Here is a 19,518-nt window from a genome sequence, read left to right as displayed (position 1 = left end):
GTGTTATTGGTTGTGCTAAGATCTAACCGAGTCAGTAAACTGCACCAGCGAACTTTCAAACTTCCAAAAGCACATTCTACCACCATTCTGCACTTGCTCAGCCTATAGTTGAACTGTTCCTTACTACTGTCCAGGGTTCCTGTGTATGGCTTCATGAGCCATGGCATTAAGGGATAGGATGGGTCCCCAAGGATAACTATAGGCATTTCAATATCCCCAACAGTAATTTTCTTGTCTGGGAAATAAGTCGCTTCCTGCAGCTGTTCAAATAGACCAGAGTTCCTGAAGATGCGAGCGCCATACACCTTTCCCAGCCATCCCATGTTGATGTCGATGAAACGCCCCTTGTGATCCACCAGTGCCTGCAGCACCATGGAAAAGTACCCCTTGCGGTTTATGTACTGGCCGCCCCGGTGTGCCAGGGACAAGATAGGCATATGCGTTCTGTCTATCGCACAGCCGCAGATAGGGAACCCCAGCACATTAAAGCCATCCACAATGGTCTGCACATTTCCCAAAGTCACTACCCTTGATAGCAGCTGGTCAATGATTGCATTGGCTACTTGCAGCTCAGCAGCCCCTACAGTAGATTTGCCCACTCCAAACTGATTCCCGACTGAGCGGTAGCTGTCGGGCATTGCAAGCTTCTACAGCGCTATGGCCACTCGCTTCTCAACTGTGAGGCTGCTCTCATTTTGGTATCTTTGCGCTTCAGGGCAGGGGACAGCAAGTCACAAAGTTCCATGAAAATGGCCCAACGCATACGAAAGTTTCGCAGCCACTGGGAATCATCCCTGTAACACTATGTGGTCCCACCAGTCTGTGTTTGTTTCCCGGGCCCAGAATTGGCGTTCCATGGCATGAACCTGACCCAACGCCACCATGATCTCCCAATCGCCACATGCTGTGCTTCTAGGAACATGTGTGTCCATGTCGTCATCAGGATAGTAATTGCACTGTCGTCGCTTCCTCGCCCGGTTTTGCAGGTACTGCACATACTGCTGGATAACGCGTGAGGTATTTACAATGGTCAAAACTGCAGCGGAGATCTGAGCGGGCTCCATGATTGCTGCGCTATGGCACCTGCACGGGTAATCCTGGAAAAAGGGCGCGAAATGTGGGAGGCCTGTTCGGTTCAAGATGGCTGATAAAAGGCGGTAAATGGTTATCTTCTGTAGTTTTCACGGAGTCGAGAAGCTCGCTAGAGCTGCAAGAGCAGGAGAGCAGAGTTTGCGGCGGAAGCTGCGCGGCTCAGGTCACAATGGCCGAAAAATGGCGTGCAATTGTTGCTGTCTGTAGCTTCCATGGGAGCCCAGGACCGACAACATGGAAAAAGCAGCGGAAGTTGTGTGGCACAGTTCACGATGGCCAAAAAATGGCGGGGAATTGTTGCCTTCTGTACCTTGCATGCGAGCCCAGGACAGACAACATGGAAAAATTAGCTAGCGATGCAAGAGCAGGAGAGCAGAGTTTGCAGCGGAGGCTGTGCTGCTCGGTTCACGGTAGCCGAAAAAAAGGCGGGAAATGGTTAGATAAAAGAGTAGATAGAAAGACAAGAGGACATGCGAGGTGGATTCATAGTGTCAGGAGAAAGGCGGTGCACTGTAATGCACCGTCTGCTGGCAGTATGGCGTCTGCCGTAGCTTTCACAGAGAGAGGAGCGAGTGACGGCACACACCCAGAAACATCCGCGAGAATGTTTTTGCCCCATCATGCTTGGGTTGGCAAGCACTCAGGACTCAAGTCCTAAAAACCTGGTAGGTAAGTGAGTCAGAGCCGGAGTCCCACTGTGACTCAGGTCCAAGCTCTGTCATTTTATAGTGTGGATGCAGCTAAAGCTGAAGACATGAGTTAGAAGATCTGTGTAGCACTGTATGAACGCGTTAGCACAGCTGTGAGACCCGGTCCAGCAATTGTAAGTGAGGTTTGCAATGCAGTGTGGACGCTCAAGAGTGGGCTTGGAAAAACCAGGTCCACAAACCCAAGTGCCACAGATCTAGAAATACAATTCAGTGTAGACATAGTTTTAGTCTCTTGGTCCCTCAGTTCCCCATACGTAAAATTATATTAATGGTTCTTCCCTACCTCACAGAGATTCCATTATTTACTATGCAATTTCACTTTATGTTCTTCAACATTAATAAAAACTTCCAAAACACAGAGTTACGAAACATACTTAAATAGCAAGAAGTACACTGCTATAAAACTACTGGGCAGAGTTAAGGCTGTGGTTATTCACAGAGAAAATCAGTGCTTTGCTTGCAAAATGGCTCCTGGAGCCCTCAAGCGATAATTAGATAGCCTTGGAAATGTTGTAAAATGTTAGTAATCATAATGTGAACTGAATCTGAAAAGTTTCCAAATTATCTCAATTACGTTTGAAATCCTGAGTGTTCTTGGAGACAGTAATTAACAGGAGATAGATATTGGGAGTGGGGATTTTGGCCTGCACAAAGTGGTGTGTAGAACCTCTGTTCGAATATCGTATAAAACTTTAATTAATCCATATAGGATAGAGCTTAAGTATCAACAGTACTTGAGAGAATAAACTAGCATGGGCTGTAAACTTCAAAATGAGTGAATACTTATTGATCTGCGAAAATGATTACGCTGCTTATGTACGGGGGAGAAGAATCCCTTTCTATTAAAGTTCAGAGATAAACATTGCGAAGGACTTTCCGGAACTGAATGAGCTGCAACTATTAGCAAATTAGAATATGCAAAATTCCATAATTTTGATGTGGTACACATTTCAAAAAACATTTTCTCTTATTTCACTGTAAATATGTACCATTTAGCAGCTGGGGAATCTAATTTAGTTTGAAAATCTGCTTAAAATTTTGATATTTTAATATTTCTAGGGAGGGTCCTTGCATAATGCATTTAGATTAGAATAAAAACATAACATAATGAAAGATGAATGCATTATAAAGGAATAAAATGACTTCATCCATTTGTTGTGCATCCCCAATTTTTCCTCTTATTCCCCATACATCAGGGGAACGTGATTTTGATCACATGGAATTATGTTTCCAGTTTTTGATTTAGATAGCTGGAAAAAGCAGGCACATTTCCAAGGTTTATGCAACTGGTATGTGTGGGGAGGGTGTGAGGGTGTGTGTGGGGGGGAGGGGATATTACCAGGTTTAAATTAATTTAGAAAAATTGGCTACTGTTCCTGCCACTAATGAATACTTGTTGTCTCTCTGCAGTTACATTTATCATTGTCTAGCAAGAAGGAAAGCTGAACAACGTTAACAGGGGTTTTCCGTTTGGATTTTACAAAATCAGTTGCTTTTCTCAGGAAAACATCCTTGTACCATGTAATACTTCTCTCCCTGGCTCTCTCTCTGTCGCCCAAGTGACAAAAACTGATGGAGCATCTTTAAAAACAACAACAAAACTAATTCACTTGGAGATTGAGCATCATATCTAACAACAATCACTCCTTTATCAAGGTTACTTATGGAGCTGGTAACAAATCTGTTTGGTGTTCTGATCCATCACCCCTTGATCATAAAATTTAAGGTAAGAAAACATAATGAACCTATTTCTCTGGCCATTCATATTTTAGCTGCAGTCTGTATTAACCAGACTTGTTTTATGTTTAGCCAGGGTTTAGTGCCCATGAGGTTATGGCACTTTTATTGGAAGCATTTAACAAGATTCAATCCTGGAGCAGCCGGATGGTCACTTTGTGTGAATGCAGTGGTTGGCAAGAATAGCCAGATGATCCACAAACAAGAGAGAAGGAGAGATAAACCTTAAGAACATTCACACACTTCTACAAATTTTCACTTGTCCATTCCTGTCACCAAGAGTGCTTCAGATTACTGTTCCTCTGTGAGGAGTCCTGCGGAGTAAAAGACAATGTGACAGCACCGAAAAAAGAAATTCTCATGTTGGCACTGCAGTGCATTCACAGTTAGAAAACTTTCCTCACAATACTTGTGCCAGTTCAAGACTGTTCTATATAGGGTGACCAGACAGGAAGTGCAAAAAATCAGGACAGGGGATGGGGAGTATTAGGCGCCTATATAAGACACAACCGCAAATATCAGGACTGGCCCTATAAAATTGGGACATCTGGTCACCCTAGTTCTACATGACATCCATAATCAATAAAAAGCCTTTGGAAAGTATGAATGTGCTCTCTCTCCTCATCAAAAACTGCTGCACACGCACAAAGGAAATATATATATATATATATGAGCAGCTTTCATTGTAAATAATCTGCCACAGAAGATCGGAATCAGCTAACCTTCCCCACCAGAAGAAGAAAACAGGGAGCAAAAGACAGAGTGAGGCAAAGATCTGATTTCTGCTAATGTCCAGTCCACCTGTTCAGCCAGATGGCCCAATGGAACCACAAGAGGCAGGTGTCACAGTCAGAGAGAAACCTGACTCTTGCCTGGTTTCTCATACTCTGGCCAAAAATAATAATTCACCAGCAGCTAGCAGAACCCTCAAGGCTTTATGGACTAGCATAGTGAGCTTTCCTGTAATCACTGGGATATCTCCAGGAACAAAGGATGGCATGATTCATTATTTGGATGTGATAACATGGCCCACACAAACACTAGGGGATAATGGGCAAGTCTGCACTCTGCAAATAAAATCGCACCATGATCCATCATTAACCTAAGTGATCTATTGTTTTATTGAAGTAGTCCTCTAAATGAACAAGTCACAATCTAGTTTAAAAGCTCACAGATTTGTTAATGCTCCAAGGATTTATATTCTTTTAGAACATACAGTCTGAGTGTAAGTTAAATTGTAAGCACTCTTAGAGTGGGGGAAAGGAGGAGGAGAGATGGGAAACACATAATTTATTTAACTTCAGAGCTATTTTTCAAACATGTTGATGTTATTTATGGATATATATAAATATATGGACAGACATTTTTTGTATAATAGTAAATTAGGATTTGTATAGAAAAAAAAGGAGAAAGAAATTCACCTTTTGGAAAAAAAGTTTCCACTCCTTGCAGGATTTCACAGTGCAAGGAGTTCAGACATGGTGTGGAAATTAAAGCACTGCCAGTTAATATGAAGCAGCAATTCATGCAGAATTAGCATTGCCCTTCCGAACAGATCTACTGAATTGAACCTAGGAGGAGCTTAAGATTAAGCCATTTAATTGCTACTTTAGGAACTCTGGATTTTGCATAGACATGAGTCCAGGTGTTAAATCTGATTCTTCTCTGTTCAGTTCAGATAACGGGACTGAGCCTCAGACCCAATTAAGACAAACCTTTCAAAGATTTCCTCTTCTTTTCAGTCTATCATGGGAGTTTTATTTTAATTGTGGACACCATAGGGAATTGGGGCCATTACACTCAGAGAGTGTTGAGTCTTGAATGAAGACAGGGTTCTTTCTCTTCTAAATTATTCTGAACTACAATTTATAACAATAATTATTTATTTGGCCTTGCAATCCAATTTATATGCTTCCTTTTCATCTTGATGACACCTAAGCTCACTCAAGTTGTTTACATGTTGGATGCTAACTGAATGAGATGACTGGCAACAGTTACACACACAGCTGTCTCAACAGAGGTGGGGTCGGACTTGAGAGTCAGCAGGGGTGTACTGACTACATACTGGTGCCTAAAGGGAACATGTTGGGCTACAGGACTAGACGTGCCCTTCCCCATGTAGGAAATGCTGGTGAGAGCATCCTGGGCAGCAAAAATTCCTACATAACAATAGTAATCCATGTTCTTTCCCACCCTGCTGCTTTGCGTTTTTACTTGCACACACCCAAACTCCCCCCTCTCTCCTGAGCCTGCTAGTGGTGGCAGACCCCTTCTGCTCTCCCCATCACAGTCAACTCCATTGTGACTGTCCTTGAGTAGATGGGCAGGGAGGTAAGGGGCTTCTTGAACACTCTCCCCCTTCCAAGGCATCGATGCAGGGGCAGACTTTATTTGGCTACAGGTTTCTAGGGCAACACCAAATAAATAAATAAATATTCCTGTACAAGCTGTTTTGTCAGTTTCCCCATCAAATATGTTTCTTCTATTCACCATGCACTTCTTTCCCTTTATTCTTCTTCAAGCTCCTCTGAGAATTTTACCTACTGGATTGAAATTCACTGTGCCAGGCTACTTTTATCAACAAGGGTGAGCAATTTTCTTCTCCACCTGTAGCTTCAAGAACATAATAAAACATGCATGCTTAGGGGACTGGATTCACTCCTTCAACCATCCTCCAGTTGGCACCCACAGCCAAAAACAATGAAATAGCTTGCATGTGCTGCGTGGATCTCAGAAACCTGAATACGTACTTGTGCCTGCCTCTCCTCTGACTTCAAAACCTAGCTTATACTTATATTGAGTTAACCTAACTGAAATGCTACTTACATTAATAATGAGACAACTAAACCAGATTGTTCACTTTTATTTATAGAGTTTATTTACCTTTGAACATTTAGGTTTCTATAGGTGTGGTGAGATGGGCCAAATTCTCCTGTCTGCTAAGACTAATTTGCAAAGTTTACGACTTAAAACAGCCAGCAATTTCTAATGGAGTATTCACTGTCCCTTCCCAGTCAGCTTCCCCACCTCCTGCGCTAGCTGACACTGACACCACCCCTTCACCTTCAAGGTACATCTACACTGCAATCAAAGGGAGTGTGTGCAGCTCCAGTAGACATACCCAAGCTAGCTATCGTCTAGCTAGCTCAGGTCCTGGAGTAGTGAATTAGTCACAGAACATGCTTCAGTGTAGGCTATCACAGCAAGTACTAAAAGAGTCTTGGGCAAGCTAGTACAGCCTGTGCTGATGCCCGTGTTGTCATGGTTTCACTGCTCTGGGACTCAACTTAGCTAGATTAAAGCTAGCCTGGGTATGTCTACTGGAGCCTCACACACTCCCCCTGATTATAGACATAACCTCAATGCAGAGAAAGTGCAGAGTGAGGACATAGCAGAGTAGAGCTACGCTCTGTCCTCAAAGGAGGAAGTTAAAGATACTCCCCTGCTGCTCTATCTTGCACCACGGTAAAATGATTCAGGATCAGGAAGCTGCAACCTTCCCCCTGGTAACTTCTTGCTCCAAAGCCTCTGAGTGGAATATAGAATCTGCCTCATTAGCTTAAAGCAACTTCATGCTTTGGATGGGGCATAGAGCTAAAGCCTGGCATCCACTGTGAGAGGACTGAGGGAGCACACATGGCAATGGGATTTCATTTTATTACTTCTGCATGGCCCAATACCTGAATCCATCCTCTATGGCATTTCAGCACTATGGACCTGATTCAGCAAGGTACACGAGTAGTCTCATTGAAGCCAATGAACCCTTTCAAGTGCTTACAGTTAGGCAAGAGCTTCAGCACCTTGAAGAACTGGGACCTATGTGAGCTCAGTATAGTCTAGAGGCTCACAGGGATTCATGCAGAGTCTTCTTTGGTTTTAATCAGTGTGGTTTCACTCTTGAGTTTTGCTTTGAGTTGGGAGGTTATTGATCAAAGCCACCAATTTTCAACTGTTCTGACAGTGCAAGAACAGGAAACCAAGAATTGGCCCAAGGCCAGGTCCAGCTTCATTTGAAAGGTTCACATTATCTTCTTAAGAGCCTGGATGAGTTTTAAGTTAGTAACAAAACTTGACACGAGGAAAGTTTTGCCACAAAGATTTGTATAGTTCCACACTGATAGCAGTTTATTAATAGATATTATTAGAGAAAATATTTGTTCCTAATACTCAGCAGACACAGATATGATGTGATGTCATTTGCAGAAATAGCTCCAGAATAAATAATTTTTAGGAATGGGATCCTAGGTAGGACTAGCCAGAAATCAACAATTCTTCCCCCCCACACACACACCAAGAAATAAATAAACAAAATCCAGGTTTCAGAATTTGCTTTTGTTCTGTACTGGGGTCTTTTGAAATATTTTGCAAAAAAAGAGAGACACCCAGCACTCCAGAATAGCCACCAGACCACCGGTTAGATACTTTATTTGGATTGTGGGACACCCATGTCCCAGTCCCTATTCTCTCTCTCTCTCTCTCTCTCTCTCTCTGTGTCCTAATCTCTGGGCTATTGGCTATTCTGGGATGATGGGTTGGTGTGTCTCTCTCTCTCAGTTAGACCTAAATTCCATCCTGAACCTGAAAAACGTTACCAACAAAAGTTCATTGAAACATACATTTTTGTGAAAGCTTTGGGTTTCAGGAATTGGTGTTTTCTGACAGAAAAATGTTTCATCAAAAAAAAAAAAATCCTGATGAACTCCAATCACAGAACCAACATTTTTGATACATTAAAGTGCACAGTTTCTATAGGTCTCTTTTTAGTTTGTACATACATACTTATTTACACATGCAACAACTCCAACACCACATGCAAACAGACATTCCATTTAACTAATTGCGTACATGACAATAGTACCCTGTTTTTACATGCAAACGGTAAATGTAAATGTGTGTTTTCAGTATGTCAACAGGTGTGCACACAATCAGAAAGACCTTTAAAGGTCCACATTTTCAAAATATCCCCACAGGAAAGATGTGTTGGCAAAACACATCTGCAATTGCATGCAGAAAACAGATACCTGCACCTGGGAATAGCTACCTAAGCACCTAACCCCCTTTGCATTTACAATTGTCCAGTTGGCATATTTGACTGCAAGTAACTTTGCATTTCAGCAAGGTGCACACTTTAAAAAAAAAAGTCCTTGAATCTCCAAGTCCTGAAGGTCAGTTTCAAAGGACCTCCATTTAGTGCACTCACAAAATGTGTTTGCACTGCCATTCATGTGTGAATTCCTGCACATGCTTGTGAAAATATGCCTCCCAATTTTCCAAATGTACAGCGTTAGGCCACAATATTCCACTTAGCAATTATTTATGATCAAAGAGAAAGAATTGCATGATGGGACATCTGGGGCTTGATCTAAAATGTGTTTTCTAAGTGAAACCAACAGAGAGAGAGAGGCTAGCTAGACTGGATAAAGTACTGGTCCAAATCCTTGCCCAACCCTTAAACTGAATCTTTTCTGAAGTTAATACATTTTGGCTAAATTTCAGAATTACGGTACTTTTCACTTTCATACATCAATCCAGCTAAGCCCAGAAGAAGAAAGCAGCAGAAATTTCACAAGAGGGCAGTCTCATGGCTGTCCTAAATTGCAGGAGTTACAAAAACTCTAGTAGGGGCTGGTGTTCCAGCAGGCAGGGATTATCAGGGCAAAACAGCAGCATTCTAGCCATGTTTTCTTTCTCTAGACAAATACCTACCATGTGCCAAAAACACAGCTGGATATATTACTTTAGGATTCCCCAATTCAAAGAAAATCCAAAGCAAACTGGTTCAGTCACCTTTCTGCCTACTCTGTGCTTCCAGAATTGTCCAAAGTAAGTGAATCAGGGCTCAGGTTGTGGTCCAATTTGCATAGGTATAAATGATTACTGCTGGAACACAAAGTGTGAGGTACTCGAGAATCAGGCTTGTACTTGTTACTAATTGAGATGCCTCTTTAGTGACTCACATAATTTCAGTGTCAGGCTAGGCTGTCTCCATCAGTTCCACGAATATTTAGATGACCAGGTTGAATTTAATCAGGTTTAATTAACTTCTCCAGCCGGAGTCTTTATACTAAGAAGGGATTTCAGGCCTGTCCCTTCCCCAACTCACACCTCTACTTCCCCTCCCGCCGCCCACCCTGATCCATGTGCCCAGCTTAGCAACCCACTCAATCCAGGCCATTTTTATTTTCTTTCAAAAATGTATCTCTCCTTCTGCTCAGTCATGTGCAGGGACATCTTCAGTTCTGAACAGGTTGCATAACCCTTCACATTGACTGCAGTGATACCAAAAGATTCCACAATGCATGGGAGACCCGCACAAAAATGAGCAGAAACAGAGTGTGCATCCTTTTGAGACTGGAGAGGGATCACAGGTTAAAATACTGCAGCCAGAAGAGAGTAGATTGGGAGAAGCCTACTGGTGAGTGACTAGCCCCGAAGTGCCCCCTTGGAAGTCATGCTCTAGGCAGCTGAATATTTAGCTGATGCCTAAGGCAGACTTTGCAGGTAGAAGGAATTTTTCCACACAGGCAAAGCTGATAAAAATATAGAAGAATTCAACATACAGTGAAATAGTAGATGTAAAGTTTATATGAACTGAAAGTATTTTATAACTACAACCAACTGATATGCATACTGTCATATGACACATCAGTGAAATGCAACCACCTCTGGAGTGGAACACAGTAGGTAGTTAAGAGTGTCCATCAATTGCTTTGGCTAGGAAGAGAAGAATATCTTCTCCAACTGAAATAAATTAAAAAACCATTGGCCAGGATTACTTAAGACGACATTTTGCCAGGACACCAGATTTTACACTACTATTATTTCAAAGAGTACTATGGAATCCTTAGTGATCACAAGTGGTTAGGACCATGGGTTTGCATCTCATTGAAATGATAGCTCTTTTTGCAGCTCAGAGTCCCTTAGCACTATGCTAGGGACTGGGAACCCAAATTCAGGAAAGCATCCCTATTCAAGACTTGAAGACTTAATCACACATTTTTAAATCCACATTTAAATGGTGTACTGAATAGGGATCAGTTTAAGAACATGCTTTCTTGAGGTGGGGCAAGCATTAAAAAACTGCTCACATGTAAGAGGAATACTGACTGAGTCCCCACCACCTCATCTTAAAATATCTAGGTTTTCCTTAGATGCTTCCCATCTAACCCAGGAGCCAACCGTGTTTTCTGAGAGCTGATAGAATTATAACACATCATAATGTGAATGTACACGTGCACACACATCAGTTGTCCTACTTTTTGGACACAACTACTTCTGTAACATGATGATATTTTAAAATACCATATAGTTTTCAAATGTAGGCCAATCTGACTAAGTTTATGGTGACAAGTCGTTGTCACAACAGGGCCTGGACTCCTATACAATACCTTTAGGGCAGCGTAACATGGACGTGCATGGAAGGAAGGGGGCATCGCTGTGCTGCTGGAGGTGTCATTCTTCATATAACATGTTTAACCCAAGATGGCCTTCCTCTGATTGTCAGCTACATAAGTAAAAGCTGAAGATCATGTGGCATTTTTCAGAGTCCAGTGCCTTACACCACATGCGTTCTTTACATCATTTTCTATTCAGCCTCTATTAACAGCATGCTTTGTGATACTGTGAGTATGATAGGTGCTCTATAAAAACAAATTCTATTCTTTAAAAAATGACTCAAAGAAGTCTCCACTTAAAGTGTATGTGTCTCCACACTTTAATTGTAGGTATACACACACATACTTCTTTATACACACCAATACTTTAAGTCAGGGGTGGGCAAACGTTTTGGCCCGAGGACCACATATAGGTATGGAAATTGTATGACAGGCCATGAATGCTCAGAAAATTAGGGGTTGGGGTGCGGGACAGGGTGAGGGCTCCAGCTGGGGTTGGGGGCTCTGGGTTCGGGCTGGGGATAAGGGGTTGGGGGTGCAGGAGGATGGTCCAGACTGCTACTGAAGGGTTCAGAGGGCATGAGGGGGATCAGGGCTGGGGCAGAGGGTTGGGGTGCAGGAGGGGGTCAGGGGTGTGGGCTCCAGGCGGCGCTTACCTCAAGAAGCTCCCAGAACCAGCAGCATGTCCCCACTCCAACTCCTAAGCAGAGGCGCAGCAAGGCAGTGCATGCTGACCTGTCACTTGGGGTGGGTAGGGCTACCATATGTCTGGATTTCTCCGGACATGTCTGGCTTTTCGATCTATAAATAGCCGTCCGGCGGGGAATTCTAAAAATCTAAAAATGTCTGGGATTTCCCCCCGGTCGGCTGTTTATAGATCAAAAAGCGGTGCCACTCGGCAGTCAAAGCCCCTTCTCGGCTCCCCCCAACCGCTGCAGCCTTAGCACGCCCCAGCCCCGCAGCTGTCTTCCCCCTCCTCCTCTCCCCTGCACGCTCCACCCCCCTGTTCCTCCTCCTCCCCTGCTTCCCGCGAATCAGATCTTTGCGGGAAGTCTGAAAAGAAGAAGGGGCAGGCGGGCAGCAGCAGGTAAGCTGGGGCGGGGGGACGCAAGGAGGAGGGCTCCGGGGAGGCGCGGCACGGCCCAGTCCAGCACCGGCGGCTCTGGCCCCAGTTCCGGCAGAGTGCGCCGGCCCCGCCCCGACCTCAGCGGCTCCGGCCCGGCTCGGGCCCCAGGGCAGCCGGCCCGGCCCCAGCTGAGCACCTCCGGCCCGCGACTCCAGCCGGAGCACAGCCCGATTCCTGGGGGTTGAAGCCGGCCCTGGTCAAGGGACAGGGATGGGGGGGTTGGATGGGTCGGGAGTTCGGGGGGGGCTGTCAGGGGAACAGGGGTGTAGAGAGGGGTCAAGGCAGGCAGAGAGCAGAGGGGGTTGGATGGGTCGGGAGTCCTGGGGGTCCTGTCAGTGGGCGGGGAGCAGTTGGATAGGGCATGGGAGTCCAGGGGGGCTGTCTGGGGGCGGGTGTGTGAATATGGGGTGGGAGTGTGGATAAGGGTCGGGGCAGTCAGGGGACAAGAAGCAGGGAGGCTTAGATAGGGGTGGGGTCCTAGGGGGCAGTTAGTGGCAGGGGTCCCAGGAGGGGGCAGTCAGGGGGTGGGGTTGGAGGTTCTCAGGGGGGCAGTCAGGGGGTGGGAAGTGGGAGGGAGTGGATGGGGCGGGGCAGCGCAGGGGCGGAGCTAAAGCGGGGCTTCTCCCCCCGCGTGTCCTCATTTTTGATTGTGCAAATATGGTAACCCTAGGGATGGGGGCAGTGTGCGGAGCCTCCTGGCTGCCCCTATCCGTAGGAGCTGGAGGGGGGACATGCTGCTGCTTCCAGGAGTTGCACGGAGTGGGGCAAGCCCGGCTCCCTGACAGGAGCTCGAGAGCCAGATTGAAACATCTGGAGGGACGGATGCGGCCCTCGGGCCGTAGTTTGCCCACCCCTGCTTTAAGTGGACACATTTTCTAAGTCATTTTTTCAAGTAGAATAGAATGTGGCTTTATAGAGCACATTCACAAGCATTTTACAAAGCAATCATTTAGAAACTGGTAATGCAGTGATTCTGTGGATACATTAACATAATTTAAGAGCAATAGATACATGTATGAGCATTACAATTTTCTTCATTTACCCATGAGCAGAACAGCCACAATTATATTATGAAAAATCCAGATGCTACTGGATCTACATTAATTTATTCTCTCTTTCCACCTTCCACCCATCTCTGAATTTTAACAGTTTGCACTTTGTACATTCCACATTATGTCATTCATTTATGACAGGAGAAATATTTGAAATGAAATTAACATGTGCCTGATTAGGTGAGTAGAAAAATTAAAATTTACCAATGTGTTTAATTAAAAAAACACATTTTAGTTCTTATAGAATATTTTCTGCCCCACTTGTTTGGATTGTAATTTAATTAATGATGTTTAATGTAGATTTCTATGAGCTGATCAGATCTACACTGCGGGTATTTCACTATTTTTTTTTAATGATAATCACATTCTGGCTATTATCACCTTGTTAACAAAGAGAGTAAGAAAACAGTTTTCTGTTCATGACAGAGAAACAATATGATTTCCTAACTGAAACAGCACTGAAGGTAAAAGTTGTGATTCTTTAAAAAAAAAACATATAAGTGCAAATTGGACAACTGTGTTGTATTACCAAAGTCAGAAAGGAAGTTCCAAGCACAAAACGGTTTCATACCTTGCTTGATATCTGGTATTGCCAATGCTGTTTACATATAATTATATAATATATTCACAGAGATAGCACTTAACTTTAATCAAACTTGGAATTATCAGGCAGTACCCATAGAATTTTGCTGTTAATGTCAGCAGTTAGCGTATGTTGTGAGGACCACTAGAAAAAAAAAAGGACACAAAAATAGCTTTTACAGAAAATCTATTTTAATGTAAGAGCATTTTAGTTTTTAATTATGGCAGTTTCAAATTATTGTGCTACATGACATCTGTCCAAGAAATAGATATGTATAATGTATACGCACACACCACACCAAAATATTCAAGAACAACGTGGGGTATTTTGTTTGAGCAGATGTTTTCATTTTCAGGATTATACACATCTAGAAATTCTATTATTATATACATCATTCTCAAAGAAAGTTAATGTTCATGGCCAGTTATCCTTAGCATGATAAAATATTGCCTTCCATATATTTATATTTTTCAGACTTTCAGATTTAATTACTTCTTATGTACATTGGGCCTGATCTATGCTCACTAAAGTTAACAAGATTCTCTGAATTGACATGTATGGACTTTGGATCCGGTCCATAAATCACATGTATATGTGTGTACATTCACAACTACCAATTATATAGCTGGCTACATGTGTTAATGTATAACAGATGCAGATATGTGTCCATATATCTTTGCCTCATCAACACACGAGATTGTGTGAAGACAGTTAACATAATTTCAACTCTTTTGTTTTAATATGAGAGTTATTATTGAATTTTTATTTCAAGAATGCATTTCTGAATATATCCTGTAGGTTATACTGGTCACACTTTATATTAAGGGTATATTAAAGGTATATTTATGAACAATTTAGAAAGGTTTAATATATGATTAATAGTTGTGATAAGCATGTTACAAACATGAGTCATGTGTTATAGATTGTTATAAACCATTGTTACATGCAGCCTATTCTCCTATTCAATTCTATAATAATTATTTATTAAAACATCTATTAATCATTTATTAACTCTTTATAAAATATTTATAAATGTACCCTTAATGTAAAGTGTGACCATAATACCTACAATTTCTGGAAGGAGGTAATGTGTGTTGAAATTCAGAACCCTCTCTCTCACACACACACACTGTCTCTCTAAAAACACACACACATTCTCTCTCTCTCTCTCTCTCTCAACTCTCTCCCAAGTATATTCAAGAACACATGGAAATATCAGGTCATTACAATCATTTAAATACTGGGGAGAAAAAAGGAGTATATACCTAAAGATTATTTCGGGGTAGTTTAGGTTCTTTGTAGTCCATAAACTTTTGGAATTCACTCCCATTTCCAGCACCACCATTGAAGCGATGAGTTATTTAAGGCTTGAAAAAAACAGTTATATTAATGGATATTTGTTTTCCTACCTGAAAACTGGTTTCTAACCACTGAATTTTTATGGTTGTTAGTAGGATTTGTTTGGAAAGAGAAGAGCCCCATAGATGGGTCCAGAATATGAAGCTGAATAAAGTAGTGCAACGCTGTCATATAGATTTGGCACATCTTCATATACTATTTTTTTCTTATATGGCTCTAAAAGTGGTGGGCTAGTAGGATCTGAACATTCTTAGTGGGCAAACTTCCTTCTACTGTTTGTTAATACAACATAAATGGTGGGAGATTGTACTATCTCCAACTACTATGTGATCCACCAGAAGCCATAGATTTAGCAATAAATACAGGTTTCTTTTGGCAAATGTATCCAAATCAAGTAAAATTTAGGCAGCAAAATATGTAATTTAATGATAGGTGTGAGAAAGGCAAATGAGCTATTTTCCAAGGAAGCTTTTCACATTAAAGCATTTTGTTTCTTATCAGAAGAGAGAATATATGTTTTCCATACCTTATCCAGAATGGACACTTTGATCTCACCAAAGAACATCATAAGGCAACTAGTTTGATTAGTTAAGATTTAAGCCTCTAGTTTATGTGCTGATATGTACCTGAGCACTCCAAATCAATTTCAGCAATTAACTGCTTATGACTTTGTAGTATAACCATCTGGCTCTCAGTCTGAGGAGATATTTTGTAAGAATCCTGGAAACTGCTCAATAGTAAAATGTGATCAGTGAAATGGCTAATAAGATGTTGGCAGGAATGAAATAAAGACTTCTTGACCAGTTCATGAATCTCAAAGATTGAATTCTAAACCCCTTGTTTCACTGAAATATTTTACTTCTAACATAATTTTTATCTGGAATCTGATGAGCATGTGCATTATAACACCTGCTCAGTATGCTTGAATTGTTATGCTTTTGTAATACACAGTGCAATTTAAATGTTAGGGGGAGGGGAAACAAACAAAAATTGCTTTGGGGTGTTATCCAACACTGAAATAGTGCCTTTTTTTATTTAGCTCCCTGTACATATGTTTCACAATATCTGAAAAAAATCTGCAAACCATCACAAAAGATCACAGAATTAGCGCAAAAATCCAACAGTGCCTATCCCTGCACTGAAAATCACGTTCCAAATATGAGACGTGTGTTTCATAATGTAATCTAGAAAACATTTTAGAACTAAGATACCAAAGTCACTAAACTCATCACATTTCTACTTTTCATAAAAAAAAAAAAACAATTATTCAAGAAATATTTATCAAGAAAGATACAGAAAAAACATGTTAATCTACCTGAAAGTCATGCTTGTATCTAAAAGGCATGAATTGCAATTCAGTGCTAAACTGTTAATTTAAATGTTTATTTAAGGATTATGTATATTTTGCTTATCACCACATGACTAATTTGTACATGATCACTTTGAAACATAGACCATAATAAATCAAAGCTTGCATTTTGATACCTTATTTACCAAGGCTGAATTAATTTATTGCCATGAAACTAATTCTGCAATCTAGTTCTAAATAAAATAAAAAAACAACAAAAGATTTATCAGGTTGTTTCAAAAGTTGTTTCAAGTCAAATTATTCTGTCTTGCCCTCTTCCTTTAATGGAACATTTCTCTTTAAAGCTTCCCCATTCCTCCGCCCTCCAACCCCAAAGAGACTGAATTTTAAAAATATATGAAATCCTGATCTACTCAAGTTTTGCACTATACCTTATTTATATATACTTTCCAACAGATTTTGCACACTATCTTAATATTTGGCAGAATTGCTCTACTCGCCACCAGTTATATATGTGTGTCATACCTATGTGTTTTAAAGCCACTTAACATACCCTTTAATAGTTAAGCACCTGCAAGATTTCAAGGGGCAGAGAAATCTCATTCTCCCTCCCCTCCCTTTAACATCATCTCCTGGAGACCAAAGACTTATTCACTTTGTTTAGAACTTATTGAAGTTTTATGATTCCAAACAACAAAAGCGAAGGAAAAACAACCTGCTAATCCAGATATCAAATTTCTTGTGTATGCTGCTCCAGCTTCTAAAGAGACTCAACATCTCTCTATGCATTGTTTATGAATCCTGTACATCATAACAGATGCAATCACAAGATGCAATCACACACACACACAAAAAGGCAAAAAAGCCTTACCTGCTAGATGAAACTGCAGCAGCAACAGCAAGAGCAGCAGCAGCAGGCACAGTAGCTTGTACTGAGGTAATACCTTTTTTTCTCTAAATCACTGTGGCAACAAACTGCCCTTTCTGGTGTTCCCCTTCATTCACAGAGGATCTCATAGGCAAGGCAGACAGGTAGAAACCACTTTCTTACTGGAAGAGGTTGTCTCTCTTCTCAGAAATGACTGTATCTCTCTCTGTGGGTCCCTACACATTTACCCTTCAGATCAATACTGCTCTTTAGCAGCAGCTTGAGCTCAACTGCAGCTGATAGAGTCTAGCCAATTGGTATTGAGGATTCCCTTTCTGTCACCCCCTCCCTCAAAAATACACAGCATGCATCTGAAATTGTATTAGTTGTGAAAAGTAATTTTAACCCATTGCTTGAAATCTAACCTGTTCTTTTGGCACTCCCCTCAGCTTGCATTTTCTTCTAGTTTTCAGAAAATCCCTGACTGAACAAAATATTCCCAGTTGGAATCTTTAAAGCTGGTCTAGTTCCACAGTGTGAAAAGTAAAAGCTCTAAAAGTGCTAGCGACTGACCAAAAAGCTGCTGCTGCTCTGAAATGCCTGCAATCTATTAGGTTCCAAATATCATAAAAACTGCAGACGCATCAAACTGCCATTGGCTTATCATCAATACTGAGGTATTTTCTCCCCTCCTTCCAGCATTAATAGATTTCTGACAAGGAAACTTGTCCAAAATATGATGACATTTTTTCAAAGATCAAGTTCCAGGACCCTATTGCTGATTCTCTCAGTGCATTTTTTATATTTATTTGCTTTGATTTTTTTAGAGCACCCAACCAAAACTCTATGTGCACATTTATCAATTCCATCTACTAATATAACACAGTCTAAAACTGCTGAACCAAAGTGTCGGAATTAATCATTTTGGAGCTATATAAAAAAACTTAACCTCATATTTGTAATCCTGAAAGCAAGTGTATTCCATATGAGTGCACACACAGACATAATAAGATGTGTATGAAGGGCAACTGCTTTTGGATTGTATGGAAATATATTTTATATGCAAGATTTTTTTTAAATTCAGTAGGAGATGCTGGATGCTCAGCACTTTAGAAAATCAGGCCACTTAGGTGCAAAACTTTCAGAGCCAAACTTTACATACGCATTAAAAAAAAATTGGCCTATATTGAAAAACAAAAAAATCCCAAGAAACCTTAATTCTGCACTGTAGTGCCCCTATGCAATAAATATATCCTTATGATTATAATATTTTAAGGTTTGTGGTCCCAGATTAAACTGATTTTTAAAGACACATTCGTTTTTTTTCCTCTCAGCTAATAAGTGTGTGATGCTGCACATGACAAAATACTCAGATGATCATGACAATAAGAGGTTAAACAACCTTAGAATGTAAAACCAATAAAGACTCAGGAGTACTTGTGGCATGCATCTGAAGAAGTGGGCTGTAGTCCACGAAAGCTTATGCTCTAATAAATTTGTTAGTCTCTAAGGTGCCACAAGTACTCCTGTTCTTCTTTTTGCGGACTAACACGGCTGCTACTCTGAAATAAAGACTCAGGCTGCCTCTAAATATTCTCACTTCTCCACCCACAAGGAGAAATGAGGGTAACACCATCTGCAAAACACGTAGGGTTTCCCTTTTCTTGATAGGCTAATAACAGCCACAGTTGGGATCTCCTGTTCATGTTTACCCTAGGAAACAGCCCTTTCAGTCTTTTAGCTGCACTAAACACTGGGCATGAGTTGCAATGAATGAGGCATTCTCAATTACTTCCTCCCATTGCTGTTTATCTAAAACATGACCTTCAGATTGCTGCACAAGGTAGGCAACATCCCCCTCCTTCTGGACACCCTGTCAATTTGGTCGTTAGAAAAAAAATCCCTTTCTGATCCCAAAATTGTCAATCTGGTCAGAAATGCAGCTCAGCAGTGCCTCAACTACAGGGTGGAGGGCAGGTTCAGCAACAGCAATGAAATCACTACTGGATGCCTAGGAGGGTTTTAAATGTGGCCTAACAGAGCTAATTGATTCCCCAATGCCCCTTCCCTCTCAAGTTAGCCAGTGGGGGCTAATGGAAGCAAAGAAAGCTCTCCCCTCCCTTGCATCACATTTTCCATGTACACTCTGAGCGCAAGGAGAGGCAGGGGCCAGGGGGTAAGTATTGGGCTCCAGTGTAGTCAGAGTGTGAGTACTCTTACTCCCCTTGTCCCCTCAGGATTAGTCATCTCCCTGTCAATTTGACCAAACTCCACACCCACCATCACGG

General features: G+C 41.6%; 1 protein-coding gene across 1 annotated transcript in view; it reads right to left on the bottom strand.

Moving 5' to 3' along the window:
* The window catches only part of CDH12 (cadherin 12), an 864,422-nt gene extending 847,094 nt beyond the window's left edge, over positions 1–17,328 (bottom strand). The window contains exon 1 of the mRNA XM_054020329.1: positions 17,234–17,328. The gene's annotated coding sequence lies outside the window, so the exon portion shown is untranslated. The remainder of the gene's footprint in view (positions 1–17,233) is intronic.
* Positions 17,329–19,518: the final 2,190 nt, after the last annotated feature.

This window comes from Malaclemys terrapin, chromosome 2 (genome assembly GCF_027887155.1).
Source record: "Malaclemys terrapin pileata isolate rMalTer1 chromosome 2, rMalTer1.hap1, whole genome shotgun sequence".
NCBI lineage: Eukaryota > Metazoa > Chordata > Testudines > Emydidae > Malaclemys > Malaclemys terrapin.
The sequence above is the reverse complement of the archived record's forward strand: the minus strand, read 5'-3'. Positions and strand labels throughout refer to the sequence as shown.